General features: G+C 39.7%; 1 long non-coding RNA gene across 2 annotated transcripts in view; it reads left to right on the forward strand.

Annotated features, from left to right (window-relative positions):
* LOC121486916 overlaps positions 1-14,001 on the forward strand; it is a 70,440-nt gene that overhangs the window by 36,915 nt on the left and 19,524 nt on the right. The window contains exons 2-3 of one of the 2 annotated variants that reach the window (XR_005986770.1): positions 10,861-10,943; positions 11,162-12,471. This is a non-coding gene — a long non-coding RNA (uncharacterized LOC121486916). Of the gene's footprint in view, positions 1-10,860; positions 10,944-11,161; positions 12,472-14,001 lie in introns of those variants that run through there. The other variant, XR_005986771.1, reaches the window with a different exon arrangement.

Below are 14,001 nucleotides of genomic sequence, written 5' to 3' on the forward strand. Positions count from 1 at the left end.
AGAATATTTATTTATTCAATAAAATAAGGAAATATTTACTGAAAAAAATTACTCTGTATATTGTAGAAAAGCCAAACTAATGTATGTGATTGTCAAATGGTATGGTTGTTAATGATTGCCTGGGGCTGTTGACCAATTTTGCATCAGTTTAACACGTTCGTTTCAGCATTGTTGATTGCCTGTGTATGTGTCCACTCTAAATTCTTCAAACCATGTAACATCTCACTGGTTCTCTCACAAATCAATTCAGGTGAGTAAAATCTCTGACTAATTAATTTTTCTACAACTTCCCTTATTAATAAAGCAAAGTATATAAAAGAATAAGTTTCCCAAATGGCCCAAATGATTAAAAGTACAAATTTATTCTAATTCTAACCTGAAAAAGAAAATAAATGGCAGGCAAATGTTTGGGCCATAGAAATTTTAATCACACAACTGTAGCAGCTGAACCGCATTTGACTAATTCTTTGGTCTCTGTTATTGGAACAAAACATGCTAACTGCAGCTGATTAGGCTTCATCATCATACATAGTTTGAGGTCAGAACACATATTAAAAATAACCGTAAAATAAGAGAAATTTTTTAAAGTTATATAACAGAATCAAGGCAGACTTTTTTTAAAAAGGAAAAGGTGCTAAAAATATTCCTGAATATCTGATACTTAAATAATATATAATATATATAAAATCATTATATATAACTTAGTAGCACATTTTGGTGAATTCTCTCTGTGTATGTGGTGACATACTCTTCACTGCCTCCCAACTCATCTGCTTTGCCCCCACCAAATCATGTGCTGTGTTGGTATAAAAAAAATAAACAGTAGTGTCTAAGCACAGACATGGGTTTTTAAAAAAATTGACAAACACCACGATGAAAACATAGAACTTTGTTCCCTTTCTTTTTTTAAAAAAATTTTATTTTATTTATTTATGATAGGCACACAGTGAGAGAGAGAGAGGCAGAGACATAGGCAGAGGGAGAAGCAGGCTCCATGCACCGGGAGCCTGACGTGGGATTCGATCCCAAGTCTCCAGGATCGCGCCCTGGGCCAAAGGCAGGCGCCAAACTGCTGCGCCACCCAGGGATCCCCTTTGTCCCCTTTCAAAGGACAAAGGAGTTGCAAAGCTTTCCATTCACAAATATTGCAGCTTGATATCACACACACACACACACACACACACACACACACACACACTCAAGAGTCTATACTGGATTTAGTCACTTTCCTAAATCATTAAAATAATAAAAATAATGAAAATATTATCATAATTCTTTTAAAGCAGTAAAGGTCAGAGGCACTCAGAAAAAGATGTTCATGTGCAAGTATAATATGTTAGTGACACCAAATTATCTTACAAGAAAGTCACCAATACTCAGTAACAAGGGACACTCTCCTGACATTGACTTTGGTTTGGTATGTCTTCACTGGCCCACTTACATTTGAACTGAACTACTGACAAGAGCATAGATATGGGGCAGTTCAGTTGAGCCATCCTCCACCTCCATCCTACACTGAGAATGTTCCTAAGGCCACCAACTCTCTCTACAAATGGCTGTTTCAGAAGATTTTGACAAAACTCTCAAGACTACAGCTAATAGGCATCCCAATGGCAAATATTCTGTTTCCAGTCTGGACTAAGAGAAGAATGGGGAAATATAACCCAATTTCATTGTCTTTACAAAGCTGAGCTGCAAGCACAGAATTCCAGAATTTCATTGTCTTTACAAAGCTGAGCTGCAAGCACAGAATTTTGGCATTTCTCCACTTTCTAGTACTTTTTCTAAACACAGTCTTCCTCTTCCTAGTGGAATACCAGCTTGCCTCTATGGTGCTGCCCATTCTTTCATATTTCTGGTACTAACGTGTGTTTTGCTTTACTGCTCAGTTGTTTGGTAGTTTTAAGAGCATCTACTTAAAGAATCTTGATGTTCACAGATTAAGTATTTAGGAATATGAAAAGTGGTGGAAACTATTGATAAGTCAGTGTCCGTGGCAATGGAAGTATTTTGAATTATCAAAGAGGTGGGGGTTTTAAATTTTATTTATTTATTTTAGTGCATCATATTCAGTGAATGCACAGCAGTCAGTATTTTATTTCCAGGCTTGTTATCTGAAGAATTGTTCCTCAGGGAGCTATTGGCAGTTCTCTGAAACATATCACCTTTAATGGAGCATTAGCAGAGCGTGGCCAAATAGTCCCTGCTCTGTTCATCTCAGGTGGCCCTCATTTCCCTCTGACTTACATTCAAAGTCTTTTGGAAATCTGTTTACTTAATCAATGTAAGGAATATATGGAACCATGCAAAGTAGTTTAAGAAACAGATTCTCAGAAGTGGCCAAACTTAGTCGTTCATTATTCCAAGGAAATTGATTCCATTTCAGGTTCAATGATAGTGACAGTCATCAGTACTATTTACCAAATATTTCTACTTTGGCCCCATTCTAAACACATAGTAAGCTTACACTTCTATATTCTTTTATTAGCAAGTATGAAATCATGTGACCACTTTGACCCAATGAATTATGACTAAAATGATGTGTGTCATTATTAGAACACTTAGTTTCCATGAGAAGACCCTCAGATCTTTCTTTCCCTGTGCATGACGATGAGTAATTCTAAGATAAAGATAATGGCTGTTCCATCAACCTAAGTCCCCAAATGACTAGGATGAACTGAATCCCGTCACCCTGACCCCACTGTCCCCAGATGGGTATGAAACACAAACAAGGAATAAATCTTTGTTATTTTTAAGCCACTGAGCTTTTGGGGTTGATTGTTAATCCAAGTCATTCTAATCTACCTTCCCTGATGTCTATACTCACGAAGAAGTAGAGTTATAAATTACTAGTTGGATGTAACAAGAGAAAGAAAACACGTTGGGATGGAGGGCATATCTGACCACAGAGATTGCTGGAGTTCTCTTTTCATAATCTTTACTTGGCTTAGACTGGCATTAAGATTCCTTTAATAGTGGCATACCTCAGCACTAAGTGCCACCAATAATGTGCTTTTCAGATAGCTTCCCACTAGGGCTCTATGCAAAAGATAACATAGTAAGGCCCCAAAATAGTGTGGTTAAAATATGTTGATGCCTTGAAGTGAACTCTCTGAAATTCTAAATTTAATTCAGCTCAACACACTCAGCACAGTGGTGGAGAAAAACATCATGTAAGACGTGTCTTTAAATTCAGGAGTTCAAACTTGTAAGTAAAAAACAAAATGCACTTAATTTTTAAGTATATTGTGCTGTAGACTTAAATACCCTTCTCAATGAATCTTTAAAACCTTTTGGGAAAGGCATTGTGATCTTGAACTCATAATGTTGACAATTTACTGTGCTTGTGTGCTTTATATATAATGACTTATTCGTTTACTGCAGCAAGTCCATGAAGAGGAGGCCGAGACTCAGGGGGTTTAAGGAGAATTTCCAAATACACACACTAGTAAGTGGCAGATATGGGATTCATATCTAGGTCTAATTTCAAAGTCTGCAATTGCTCAGCATCGAGGTAGGTGCTATGGAGGGGATAGCATTAGGAATTTGGCATCCGTGGGGAAGATGACTAACATTTTTTAGTATGAAACTGAGAAAAGCTCCCAGCAAAGCCAAGCACATGTAGCTAGTAAGTTCTTTCTGTGAGAAATTATTCCTCTGAGATTTTCCCCATTGTCTTTTTATTCCAACCATAGCATCGATTCAGTGGTCCCTCATGATTGTTGGGGATCTGTGTGATTTGGAACCTGACTGGAATGTCTTCTCTTTGACTTTTCTATCTAGAAAACTTGTACTTACACTCCAAACTCAGTTCAAATATCAGCTCTCCGGAAAACCCTTTCCTAGCTACCCCAGGTAAGTTCATCAGTCTCTTCATGGGACCAGCAAAGGACGTTGCTCCGACTGACAGCATCAGCTTCGTTGTGTTATAACTTAGCTGTTCTCAGGTCTCTTTTTTCTACTAAACTGGGAGTGGACGCGAAATGTCTTCAGCCTGATTCCTGGGACTTGCATAGTGCTTGGCACATGGCAAATGCTCCAAGATGTTTGCCGAGTAAAAGGAGAAAGTTTTGCTCCCTTCACGCATAGATACTGCCGGTCAAAAACGATAACTCAGTCATGAGACCCAGACACAGCAGGCCCATCAGAATGACTTGCGCCTTTGATAACTGAATTTTAGCAAGTGTTCCACAGAAACAAAACAGGCAGTCCTCCAGCAGGATTTTGACACAAATACCTAGGTAAGCAGCGCTTCTATTTTGAGCATCTTGTCATCTCCCACTTGTCTCCAGAGCGATGTAGAATGAGCTCCGTACTGGCACTGAGGATGATTTAGGAATTTCAGCTGTGGGAGCAACCACTGCTCTTTGCCTCATTGTCCCTGCACCCTCAGAGCAGGCCCTCCACACTGTCAGAAGCGTCCTGATTCAGAGCAAATCGAGACAGATGGCAGAGTCCTCATGCCAGATTTTGATAAATAAGCTTCATAGCTCTGGGGTAGCAGGACACTTTTCTCCATTGGTGTATAAATATTCATGAAGAACTCTCTCTCTCTCATGCACACATACACACACACACACAGAGTCTCAGAAAAAGAAATATACAGCAAGAATAAGAAACACACACACACACATCTACAGTCATTTGCTTTGGACACATTCCTAGAAAATTTTGCTTCCATTTACTACCCTTTTCCCATCCAGAAAGGCCTGATTTATTTATTTATTTATTTATTTATTTATTTATTTATTTATTTATTAAGAGTTTATTTATCTATTCATGAGAGACACAGAAAGAGGTGCAGAGACACAGGCAGGGGGAGAAGCAGACTCCCTGCGGGGAGCCCCATGTGGGACTCGATCCCAGGACCCTGGGATCACGCCCTGAGCTGAAGGCAGATGCTCAACCGCTGAGCCACCCAGGTGCCCCCAGAAAGGCCCAATGCAAAATCTGTCTAGTCCAGAGACCTGCTCACCCACAGTTGCAGTATGAGGTAGACTCTGAGTCGCTCTTTCCAGGGGTTCCGTACTTAGCGTTGTCAATATTTTCCCCTGTGATTGCCAATTATGATAACATGACACTGCCAAAACTCATTTATCAGTCATCTGTGAGTTTTCCCCCTTGTAGACAAATCTGTTTATATATGCTCATATTCCAGGAACAGAGAACATATGGATTGTCTCATTCTGCTGTAGCAGTTCAGAATCAACAGTTTGCCTAAACTTAGCTAATTAAACCTTAAAATTAGATAGCTGATTATATTCTCTGAACACATGGCCAGAATATTTGGGAACAAAGTATTATCTCGATCCTAACAGCTATTATGGTTTGTTTTTTGTTTATGGTTCTTCATTCCTACACTCGCAGTTCTGGATAGCAAGCATGATTCGGAGGTTATTTACCCAATTCAGCATTAAAAATGTGCCCCTAAACTGTGCTGACTTATCAGCATTTTAATGTTATGACACATATGTGCATATTACCACAGCTCAAGTTCCCTGATAACCCAAATTAGGAGAAGATGAGATTTTGCACTTTTTATGAGTTGAGGTTTATATATTTGCAAATATATTTATGTGTTATATTTATATATATAATGAAAAAGATGAAAGACATGGTTAGTGTCTTTTGTTGTCTACTAAAAACTCATACTAGATCTTACTATATAGTTTGGATTATCAAAGCTGCATTGCTGAAACAACTTTTGTATTAAAAATAAGACAGCAGCAGACTAGGTGTGAATATGTATTATGGGTCCAGGGGAATTCGACTGTGAGATTTTGGAAACTTTACCTTTCCAGAATTCTATCTTCATAACTTTAAGATGAGAGGATTGAACTCAAAATGCTACTTAATAACTTCTCTTTTTCCTTCCTCTGCCCTCTTCTTCATTTTGCAGCTGAACCCTGTGAGAGATAGTAAAACTGTATGCATCCACATGTAACTGGAGGAACAGAATTCTTCCCAATTCATTTCTGGGGGCATTGCGTGTACAGAGCTCCTAAATGCATATTCCTTCAACTCACAGCATGTGAATATGCCTAGATATGTTATCTGGCCCAAAGTGGTAAAATCTGTTAACTGCAGTTCCTGCCAGGTCCTTGATAGGTGGATGGATTTGAAACAGGAGCTCATTTCTTTTTCAGATTCATCCCTGAACACAGCTTGGAAACCAGATGATGGCTAAAATGATGAGCAAATGGGTGTAGCTAACACCTTTGCTCATATGGTAAGGAGTATCCCATTCGTAGGCAGGGGTCTGCATGGATTCTGTTGCATGTAGGGGAAACATTTCTTTTTTAATGCATGGAACTAGTTTACCCTGTTTCCAAGAATAAATACATGTCTTTGGGAAGTTTTTTGCCCCCATACATGTATTTGATTCATTGACTTGGACTGGATGACCAGTATGGCTTGTTCTTTCCTGGATCTCACACTATGGGGAGATTTCAAAGTGGTTCACACTCTTAGAGCCAAAGCCCCTCTACACCATCTTGTTAAAGCTCCAACAATGGGTTGAGTTACACTGAATAAATTAGTGTTCAGAAATGGCATTGCAGGGGATCTTATATCCCACAAATTGTCTCATAGGGAAAGGAGATGATGAGTTCCAGTACCACTAAATTTCTGTCTCCGAATCTCCATATATTTCTAGTGGCAGACAACTTGATTTTAGTTATTTCTGTATGTCTTCCTTTTCAAATCCCATAATCTCAGTTTTGTGCAGTGCTATCATGCCCACAGAGTATATGGGGGGAGGAGCCTCTGTGGTGTCTGCTTCTTTGTCCTCTCAAGTGATCACTGAGAACCCACCATCCTTTACTGTGTGGTCCCCTCAGATCTAACCTGATTCCGTGTCTCGGTTCCAGGAAATAAAATATTTTGATGAACTGCCAACACTTCCATTTCCTTCAGTGGGATTTGCCACCTTCCCACTGCTCTCTTCTCAGTGCTCTGAGAAACTAGGCCTTAGGTCATCCTGCCCCAGGACACCTAAAGTTCCCTCACTTGGGGTTTCTCTCACTCCCCTTTTCTCTTTTTCTTTTGCTTGCCTCTCTTTCTCTTCTCTTCTCCCCTTTCTCTTCCCTTGCTCACTCATCCAGGGGAGTCCACTGGGATTGAACAGACTAGAACACACTTGATAGCTTCACACAGGAATTTAACAGACATCTCAAACTTCAAACATACAAATCAAGGATTCTGAGTTCAGTTCCTCAAACTGCTACTTCTTCAATGTTCCCCATCTCAGACAATGACACTTGTTCACATTCAGAAGTAAGAAACTTGGAATCTTCCGTGATTCCTTGCTTGTCCTAATTCTCCTCATGCCAAGTCTTCACCTGTTTACTCTTAAATCTAATCCTTACCTTTCCATTACTTTGTCTTGTATCATGGATGGACTGACTCCAGAAGGCCGCACTTCCCAGGGTCCCCTAGCAGCCAGCTGTCAGCTGGACTTACCTGAGAGGCATTGTAGTAGATCATAGAACAGGAACAAGGAGAGAAGCCAGGGTCTCTCTCCATTCCCGCTGAGTGCACTTCAGTAATGGCTGCTCCAGTCTCCCAGTGGAAAGACCCTCTATATTCCAGTCTCTGCTAGATGGCCGTGGCTTCTGGACTATGATAATACTTCCTCACTTCATCCTTCCAGCAGAGAGACAATAGTGGCCTTCTGCTATACTAACCTATGGGATGCCTCATCACCCTATATTGGCTTCTTGGCTCTTCCATCACTTGTGTAAATAACTTTCCTTAAATTTCCTCCCTTGCATCTTACTGGCCAGAGTTTATATCAAACACCCATTGCTTAAACATATTACTGGATAGGGGAATGGAATGGAACAATCTGCTTACATTAGTCCACTTTCATCTTCTGGCACCGGGAAAGCCATGAAACTCTTAGTAATTTCTCAATTTTGCTTCTTTATTCCCAGCAGCTCTTTCTACTATTCCTTAATCAAGAGAGGAAAAAGATAAAGATATCCAACTCTATTTATTTCTCTAAATATTTGGGGGTATTAGTAAGTATTCTGAGATTAGAAACAGCTCTGCTTTTGTATTTGCTGAAGAATTTTATCTTCCCTTGGTTGTCATTTCCTGAAATACATTACATTAGGCTATGCCCTTATTTGTTGTGGGTAGAGGAAAAAAGCTATTTTTAAAACTACTTTCCTCATATTGTTTTTTAAAAAAGATTTTATTTATTTATTTATTTATTTAGAGACAGAGGGAGTAGGGAGAGGGGTAGAGGGGAAGGGAGAGAATTTCAAGCAGACTCCACACTGAGCACACGGAGTCCGATGTGGGGTCAATCTCACCGCCCTGAGATCATGATCTGAGATGAAATCAAGAGTTGGATGCTCAACTGACTGAACCTTCCAGGTACCCTAACTTTTCTCATTTTGTACAGGAAGAAGAAATACCTCTGAGGAAATTTCTTTAAAAAAAATTTTTTTAAAGATTTTATTTTTTAAAGTAATCTGTACATACAATGTCAGACTTGAATTCATAACGTGGAGATCAAGAGTTACATGCTCTACCAATTGAGCCAGATCAGCACCACTCTGTGAAGAAGATTTTATTGACTTAATTCACAAGTGAAGTTATTTTATATAAAATTTAATGAGACACCATTAAACTACATTGCATAGGTAATTGCTAAGAGGTAAAACCATGAGGAAAATCAAGGAGATGGGGGTGCCTGGGTGGTTCAGTAGGTTAAGCATCTGCCTTTGGTTAAGGTCATGATCTCAGGTCTTGAGATCAAGCCCTACATCAGGCTCCCTGCTCAGCGAGGAGTCTGCTTCTCCATCTCCCTCTGCCACTCTCCTTGCTCGTTTTCTCCCTCACTCTCTCTCCCAAATAAATAAAGAAACAAAATCAACAGCAGCTGCAAACTGTAGGGCCTTGTTACTTAAAAGAAAATCAGATTACACTACTAACATGTTTAATAATCTCCCAATATTTCCAAAAGCAAGTAGATTCTGATCCAAATGCCCCACTGTGGATGTCAAGGCTTTACAAGATCTGATGTTCACTCGCCTCTACAACTGCTCCCTTATCGCCCCTTCTTGTCTAAGCCCCACCCACACTAGCCTGAAATTCCTTGAATATGTCAAACGCACACCCACCTTAAGGTTTTTGTACTTGCTGTTTTCTCTGCTTAGACTATTCCTTGCCAAGCTCTTCACAAAGCTGGTACTACCTGAAAGGTCATACTCAGCTCCCAGTTTATCATCGCTCAGATGCCTCCCCTCAATGCCTGACCTACATTAGTACCCCTGCCCTATCATCCACCCCATCCTCTCCCATCACTGCACTCCTTTCCATCACCTTGCTTTGTTTCTTTCAAATATTTGTCGCTACATGAAATTATGAAATATATCATCTCCTATACTTTTACTTCTTGAAATTATTTTGTTAATGAGTCTACTTGTCTCTCGCCATCGCCTACTAAAATATAAATTCCATAAAAGCAGGAAACATTTCTATCATGTTCATTGTTTTTAATCTTCACGTGAAAAATTGTTCGGCACATATGTGCTTACTTATTGAATATTTGCTGAATACATGATGTTTCACCATAACCATCTCTATGAATAAAAATGATCTTTTCTTAAGTTGTCTCTCTCCTAGAGTATCACCTTAAAGGATTTAAACCAGGAGGCAAGCAATGCTGATGGGGGCAAGACATACTAACATAAGAGAGAGAAGGACAGTGGGAAGAGCTCTGCAGAAATGGAAAGTATGGGACTTATGTAAGACTATAGCTCTACGAGGCTCTAAGTGATTGTGGCCACATGAAAATAGTAGTCCAGTGTGGCTACATCATCCAATTTTCAAGAGAAGTCAGAAATTCATATTTCTATGTGAAATATGTCTAGTTATTGAGGCACCTGGGTGGCTCAGTGGTTGAGCATCTGCCTTTGGCTTAGGTCATGATCCCAAGGTCCTGGGTCCTGGGAGCCCATTTCTCCCTCCATCTATGTCTCTGCCTCTCTCTGTGTGTCTCTCATGAATAAATAAATAAGATATTTAAAAAAAGAAATATGTCTAGTTATTACATGTTCCCCCAGGTTTTAAAAAGTCCTATATGAACTCAATAAAATATATCTGTGAACCAAATTTAATTTTGGGGTTTCTGGTTTGAAATTTGGCTTAGGAGTAAGAAAGAAATTCCCAGTCAAAAACCTCCTCTGGGGCAAAGAATGGAATCTGTTATCAGATTGAACAAAGGTGAAAAAAAAATGAACAAAGGTAAAGAAAAGGGAAAAATAAAGGTTAAAAAAAGTCAGATTGGTATCTCAGTATTATCCTGCCACAGGGTTTCTCTGAGTGATAGTCTGTGTGAACCCTTGGCTACATCAAGGTGCTAAGATTGGTTTTAAAAGGAGCTACAATAGGGCAGTTTTGCTTAGGTTTAATGGATAAAATTTTTAAAAAAAGACAACTATGTTTTGAGGAAGAGAGGATAGATGGAAATAGAGGGACTCCTTCCTTATAAAACTCATCATGGGGATCCCTGGGTGGCGCAGTGGTTTAGCGCCTGCCTTTGGCCCAGGGCACGATCCTGGAGACCCAGGATCGAATCCCACGTCAGGCTCTCGGTGCATGGAGCCTGCTTCTCCCTCTGCCTGTGTCTCTGCCTCTCTCTCTCTCTCTCTCTCTCTCTCTCTCTCTCTGTGTGTGTGACTATCATAAAAAAAATGTTGTGAATCATGTAGCCAAATCATTAAATGACCAACTTCTTCGCATTATATGCAGAAATCCCATAAAAATGTAGACACAGTTTATTGTAAACATTCTATTAAAGATATTGAGATTCTTTAAAAAAAAAAAACTCATCATGCTATATTTAAGGTAAAAGGAGCACCATGTGACGAGGAGCAAAAATCCATTAGAGACAATCTATCAAAGCTCTTAAAGCAGATAAGGCAAAGAAGGTAAGAATTGGGTTGACTTGGATGTGTATGCAAGCATAGACTAGAGTAGCTATTATGGGAAAATCAGTCAAATAATGAAATCATTAAAGAACAAACTACTTTTTTCAAACAAATGACTGTTTGATTACTTAGGGAAGTCATGATGTATACCTTTAGGCACAAACTATGTCTATTTGATAATATCAAATGTGATTCTACTTTTGTGTGTCATCAAACAGAACGAAACTAATCATCTGCTGGGGCTGTCGGTTCTCATGGGATGACCAGGCCTACTTCTCAGAACCAGACGTTTCATAATTCTAAATAATCATCAGATCTTTCAGATGGTGAATGAAGGAAATTCAGCTCTGCCTATGGGACTGGCTCCTCAGATCGCTTTCCAGTTAATAGGAAAATGGTGAAAAACGCCTGCATCACCAAACCTACAATCCAACACTAACCCATGAGATTTGATTTTCGTGAGAGTTCAATCATATAAATATTGACAATAGAATTTGAATATTAGAGGAGGGAATTTATATGAAAAGAGTGAGGATGATGGTGATGGGGACTTGATGGGTAAGAACCAGAATAAAAACAAGGCATGGAGAGAAAATCAGACAGAGAAAAATGACTTTGGGATAGAAGGCTAGAGGAAAGAAGAAAAAGGAAGTTCCAATTTAAAAAACAAAACAAAGAAAAGCAGAGAGGAAGCTATGGGAAGGGAAGGTAAAAGGCAAGAGAAGCAGGATACGAAGGGTTATAACAGTAACAGGAAAATGTTTGACCTCTGATCTGGGAAGTCTCATAAATTTTGCAATGAGGCATATGGTTGGAGAAACTGGAGGTCACTCTGCAGAATGTATAGTTGGCACAAGGTTGTTTTTCTTATGTTCTAATGCTGACTTTCTGAGTTCTGTTTCCTCCTTTACTTTGATTTCTGCACTAGATAATAGACAGGTTGAGTTGGCAGGGGGCTTAAAAGCAATTAGACTTGGGTACCTTAATCCCAATTTCTTAAGTGTAGCTTGGGCAAAGGAGAAGACTTCTGCCAAGGAGGGTCTCCCTCTGTATGGCAAAGGACTCTCTGAGGTGCCTTTGAAACAATTGAAACCTTTCATTTCAGGAACACGGGCTCCCACAGTACTCTGCGGCCCTAGGGTCAACAGGAGCACCACCAACACCCATTAGTTACAATCACAAATGTCCATTTCTTGAAATCTTTCTCATTTTATCCTCTTTCCTAAAGAGCTTTTGAATACATTGCTTGACAGACCCCAGATGGTATTTTACTGCAATTTTTACCTTGCACCGGGCAGAAAGCAGCCCACATAAATGTAAATATACACTAACAATCTGATCAGTGGATAGGGAAAGCTTAAATGCAAGGCAAGACATTGCAAAGAAAAATTAAAATACTGCATAAAAATCTTCTGTAAATAAAAAACAAGTTTAAAAAGAAGACAAGAAGCTGGGGGAATACATTATTAAATTTACTATATACTTCTGAATTGACAAAGTAATAAATGCTTATTGTTGAAAAACATATTTGTATATATACATATATATACAATGTATATATATGCAAGGCAAGAGAAGCAGGATACGAAGGGTTATAACAGTAACAGGAAAATGTTTGACCTCTGATCTGGGAAGTCTCATAAATTTTGCAATGAGGCATATGGTTGGAGAAACTGGAGGTCACTCTGCAGAATGTATAGTTGGCACAAGGTTGTTTTTCTTATGTTCTAATGCTGACTTTCTGAGTTCTGTTTCCTCCTTTACTTTGATTTCTGCACTAGATAATAGACAGGTTGAGTTGGCAGGGGGCTTAAAAGCAATTAGACTTGGGTACCTTAATCCCAATTTCTTAAGTGTAGCTTGGGCAAAGGAAGGAGAAGACTTCTGCCAAGGAGGGTCTCCCTCTGTATGGCAAAGGACTCTCTGAGGTGCCTTTGAAACAATTGAAACCTTTCATTTCAGGAACACGGGCTCCCACAGTACTCTGCGGCCCTAGGGTCAACAGGAGCACCACCAACACCCATTAGTTACAATCACAAATGTCCATTTCTTGAAATCTTTCTCATTTTATCCTCTTTCCTAAAGAGCTTTTGAATACATTGCTTGACAGACCCCAGATGGTATTTTACTGCAATTTTTACCTTGCACCGGGCAGAAAGCAGCCCACATAAATGTAAATATACACTAACAATCTGATCAGTGGATAGGGAAAGCTTAAATGCAAGGCAAGACATTGCAAAGAAAAATTAAAATACTGCATATATATATATACACACACACACACACACACAAGCAATGCAGAGATATCTATGGAAAAGTGAGAGTGACTTTCTCTTTGCCACCATGACCCACTTCTCACTGTTAGTTTGCTAACAGTCCTGTGCACATGTAGAGGCTTTCTCTATCTGTATATGAACACGCATGCCCCAAGTATCTCCACCAGCCCGCACTGCTCTCCCATCACTAAAAGTGACTTCTCACAAGCGTATGTAGGGAAAGGGGAGATATTCATCTTTTAAAAGATTTTATTTATTTATTTGTGTGTGAGGGAGAGCATAGAGGCAGAGGGAGGGGGAGAAGCAGACTCCCCACTGAGCAGAGGGCCCAATGCAAAGCTCCATCCCAGGACTCTGGGATCATGACCTGAGCTGAGGCAGATGCTCAACCGACTGAGCCACCCAGGTGCCCCGAAGAGCTACCCATTAGTAAAGCTTTTTCTAGAGAAATATTTAGACAGCAAAATGTCTTAATGCCTGTGCTTCTCCTTGAGTCACATTCATGTTGCCACAGATCACTCTCTGACGCCCTTAAATAACCTTCAACAGGATGCTACTTGCTTTTATAGGAGCCACAAAAGGACTAACCTGGAGTCTTGGAGTCATGAAGTCGGCTGCATTTCCCTTTGCTGCCGCATCTCTTTGTCCTCCAAGGCACCCCCATGGGGGGTATAGATTTTACTAAAGTGGTTAAGTTAAAAGGAAAGCCGATGGCTATGTGCTAAATATAGCTCATCCCAGGTTTAGGGAAAACACACACAAGGAGTTGAAACCTTCAGAGG

This window comes from Vulpes lagopus, chromosome 3 (assembly GCF_018345385.1).
Source record: "Vulpes lagopus strain Blue_001 chromosome 3, ASM1834538v1, whole genome shotgun sequence".
Taxonomy (NCBI): domain Eukaryota; kingdom Metazoa; phylum Chordata; class Mammalia; order Carnivora; family Canidae; genus Vulpes; species Vulpes lagopus.